The following is a 4,774-nucleotide window of genomic DNA, read 5'->3' as shown; positions in this document are numbered from 1 at the left end:
CCCCACGTACCTAGCTGCACGGTACGGAGGATCTGAAGGAGTTAATGTTGACTACGCATGAGGTCTGCACTAGTGCTCGGCGGGACCCAATTCTGCCACTGGGAGTGAGGTGGCAGAGGTATTCTAGGCTGGTGGAGAGGGCATGGGCTCTGCAGTATCCCTCGTAAATGCAACATACATCAAGGAAGGTGTGTAGTAACACAGACCAACACGTTTTACAGAGGGACTCTGTACATTTAACTGTTGCACACAATGCACGGCCCATCTCTAAGCCCGGGTACTGTCATAATGTTGACTTTCACTTGAACAAGGCCCCACCTTGTCCCAGGCATTGATGAGCGTGTGCACATGAGAAAGGTACCCCCACATGCAGGGCGAGTAAGCCCTCCCAACAAACTGTTAGAAGTGAAGGGAGGAAGCTCTCTGTAAGCCCCAGTTTAGACCTTGGAGCATACAAAGAGCTCAAAACTCCCTCCCTGCCTCCATGTGACAACACAGGGTGCCCGAATAACCAATCACCAATTACCAGTGCAGTCATGTGGGTGAAAAAGGAGTAAATCACATGCTCCTATAACTAGATGTACTGAGTATTTTTTTTCATCCCAGGTGTAATGAGGAGGAAGGAAAGATAAGTATTTTAGCCTGGTGGGAGGCAACATGAGCAAAACTCTTTAAAGAGAGAATCCATCACTTTGTCTATTCAGGGCAATCAGGGAAAAGTACAGGTACAGGAAAGCTGAGCAAAAGTAGGTGGTGGATTCTTTTTTTTTTAGATAACTGGTTACTTTTCCCATTTAAGTCCACCCAAAACTGATCTCAGTTTTTGGTACATGCTGGAGGGTTAAATCCAGTTAGGTCTGCACACCTGCTGTGGCCATTACAAGCGGTTTGCACCATCCCTACTGGAATTGTTATTTATTGGAGAAACCAGGAGCCAATTTAGCACCCCAGGCTACACCTATAACTAAAATATCAAAACTTACAGGCCTGCCAATGGCCAAAATCCTCTTGCCACTGGTTGCGCCTGCGTAGTTGATAGACATGAAAGTCTTTACTCCTTTATAGAAAGGCTTTCTTGATACACGCTCTGCAACATTCTTCAGACTTCCTGCCCCGAGGGCAGCATGTCATGCATACTGGTCAGACCAACCTATAAACTTTGCGGCTGGCTGTTGAGTGATGATGAATGGACAAAAAATTCCAACTAGTCCCATTTAATTTTATATCCTCTTATCATGCTTTGATCTGAAACAAAGCGATCTGGAACAGTTGGAATGATTTACACAATACTTTTCTGGGATACCATAAAGAAAACCAGTCTTCTCTAACGTTTGAGGTGCACAACACCTTGTATGATGAGGCAAAGCCTAATCTGAACCCTGGATGGGGGAGGGCGTAAACACAGACCAGACATTGCACAGCTCCTCTTGTCCTGTACTTTGGTTGTAATTCTGAGTATCTGTTATCATTCTCTCTGTAGCACTTACCCCCGCAGGGGCTGCTGTTGATGACGGGGCCTCAGTTTTGTCATGACTCTCCTAACTGCATGGCAGGGCTTTTTTTCAGGGGTAACTTGGTGGAACTCAGTTCCACCACCTCTGGCTCAGACCCTTTGGTGCCTGCTCACCACAATCACTTGTAAACACAGAAGTTTGGTTTCTGTGTTTACAAGTGACAGCTCTGCACTCTGTATGTAATGCAATCCTGATATTTAATGCCCCTTTAAGACCCTTCTACTGTTTGTGAAATATGACCACACCCACTATTTGATGTGATTTGGAGGGTGTGTTTGGGGAGGGGTTTTGGGGGGTCGTGGTTGAGTTCCAGCACCTATTGTTTGAGAAAAAAAGCACTGCTGCATGGTAACCACTGACACTGTCATATACTGAAGCTGTTTACACCTGTGTAACTCAAGAATTAGTAGGCTAGTAATTGTGCACAGAAATTAGGCCACAACAACTAGGAGGTAAACAATTAAATTTATTAGGGCAATGCAAACAAACAGTGGATACACCAATAAACATGTAATTTTTCGAACTTAAGAGCGCTATAAAGGGTGAAATGGTTGATTACCCACCAGCTGACATTCAAAGGGTATAGCAACACTAAATTAAACTACAACCGGGTAACAAGCAGCGGCGGCCCGTCCATTAGGTGCACCCAGGCGTCGCCTCCTCTCTCCTCGCCACCCCCTATATGCAGTGAATAGATCCATGCATAGCATGAATCTATCCACAGCCGCTGCGGCCGTCCCCTATTCATGTGTCCGGCCCCTTTCAGGGCACCAGGTGCATGAATTACAGGGGCCAGGGTTTTTTTTAAGCACCTGATTATAGCCTGAGGCTCCAACAGGCTTCAAAATAGGATAGGCTCAGGTCGCAGAGGATGCGTTTGGAGTCCACCCAGGTGTGTTGCAACAGCCTCCTCCCTGCCAATCGGGAAGCAGGTATGAAATCCATTTCCCGATTGACCAAAACGTCAGGCAATCCTATTGGGCGCCTAGCGCCGGGAGGAACAGAGAGGTGACGCACCGCGGAAGCTGCTCCAGGAAAGGACACCGGAGCAGCTTTCCCCGAGCCCGCCACGCTTAGTGACAGGACTGGAAGATGGCCGCAACAGCTCCAACCGCTGCTCTCACCGCCCGCATCCAGGATAAGGACAGAGGGTGGTGGTGGGGGCTGTTAGTGCCGTGCTGCGTTGGAGGGGTAGGTTGCAGTTGGCTTGGGTAGGTTGCCGCTCCACCGGCAGCCCGGGGGGGAGTTATTTGCCACCCCCCAAATAACCCCACCAGCCGCCACTGGTAACAAGAGTCTCTAAGCAACTTCAGCAAGTTCAGAAGAATCTAAAGGGTCCTTGTGTACACCTAATGCATACAACTCCAACAGCAGGCAGATGTACATGTTTCTAGTATGGGGGGTACCCCTGAAGGTGGTGGAAAGTACCTGGTGCCTGGTAGTTAATGTTGGCTTGCTTTTAGTGGGGCCCTTCTTTAAGTGATGCACTGTCCCTTTAAGAATGTAGTTGGATGGTAGAAGATAGGTTGCTAAGTAGGAGCAGCCTCAGTGGCCCCTTCCAGGGTAGGTGATACATATGAATGCCACATAGTAACACCTTTTTGGATCCTGGAAATGACTCTTGGCATCTGTTTTTATTCGCTAAGTTCTTATTTACTCACCATTCCCTTTTTACCTATGTGCATTTGTAAGTCCTCTATTAAGACATACCCCTTAAATAATTAAGCCACACCCACTTTAGCCACACCTTGTGCCACTTGCTTATCTTAAAAGCTGCTTTCACAGGTTGACAATTCTGAAAACATCTTTAAAAGGCCACATTATGTCTACTGTTGCTCAGGCTTACTTTATTACAAAGATTATAACACATTGGTAATTACCATTGTCTGTCTACTGGAGACCAGGTTGGGGTCTCGATTAATTTAAACACTTAAAGGATGTGTGCTTTCCCAAAAAGTTCAGTCCAATTTATCCCGATGGCCTAGACCCCCTCTGTTTTTATTGTTTTAAATTTGGCCAGCCAGCCCATTTCATGTGGCACTTGCGCTCAAGGCTTTGTTTTCTGCTGGAATGTGATGGAACTCTGTTCTGCCACCTCCATCTCTCGCCCTTAGCTCCCCATTCATCACTGTCTGTGTTTACAGCTTTCCTCTCAGCGGCTCTCACAGATCCCTGCCTGCCCTGTGCCCACAGCTGGGATAAGGGAAATGCAGATGCAGTGTGGTCAGTGGTTGGATGAGGCATCATGTGGTAAGCTGCACTGTGATCCCCATCTGTGCCCGCATGCACAGATGCCGACCAATGATCTCCCTGCAAGTGAGAGAGTTGGAGCCACCAGACCCAGCCCAGGTAGATGAGATGCGAGGAAGCTTTTGGGGGAAGGCGGGAGAGTTGAGGGCTGTGGAGGGAGATGTGTGCAGAGGTGGGGGAGAGTGGTGCAAAGGTCAGAGCCAATGAAAGGTGGAAGTGAGATGTGGACAGCCTGTAAAACCAGAGCTGAACTCTGCAAACTGCGCATAGCACACCCCTAAACCCTGTACTCTGTATATAGCGCAATCTTCGACCCTGCATTCTGCATGTAGCGCATTCCTCATCCCTGCACTCTGTACACAGCACACCCCTGAATTCTGCACTCGGTACGCAGCACACCCCTGAACTATGTACATAGCGCATCCCTGAACTCCGCACATGAAGCACTCTTAGTATCCCCTTTAAGATTTTCCCACTGTTAGTGCAGTTTGCCACACTTACCATTATATGTGGTTCAGTGGGGAGATGTGGCTGAGTTCCTGCACCTATTCTTTAAGAGAAAAAGCCCTGGATAAGAAAAAGCACTGGATAAACTTATAGTCCTACCGATACAACCGGACCTTTGAGGGCAACCATAATGCTGATGTGGTCCACAATGAAATTGAGTTAGACACCCCTGTTCTATATGGTCTATAGGACCATCTGCCTGTAGCACCCCCTGCCCCCTGGCTGCAGGGCTTTAAGCCAGGTTATCTGCCTATTGTAAATAGATTCCAGCAGTGGCAGCTGGTGGGTTTTTTTTGGGGGGGGGAGCGGCAAACAACCCCCACCGGGCTGCCGGTGGAGTGGCACTACCCCCCCACGCACGGCACTACCCCCCGCGGCACTAAAACAACCCCCACCACCACTACCCGCTGTCCTTACCTTGGATGCGGGCAGTGAGAGCGTGGCGGGCTCGGGGAAAGCTACTCCGGTGACCTGTGTCCTGTCCTGGAGTAGCTTCCGTGGTG

Source organism: Aquarana catesbeiana, linkage group LG05 (genome assembly GCF_042186555.1).
Source record: "Aquarana catesbeiana isolate 2022-GZ linkage group LG05, ASM4218655v1, whole genome shotgun sequence".
Classification (NCBI taxonomy): domain Eukaryota; kingdom Metazoa; phylum Chordata; class Amphibia; order Anura; family Ranidae; genus Aquarana; species Aquarana catesbeiana.
This window is presented reverse-complemented; position numbering follows the sequence as displayed.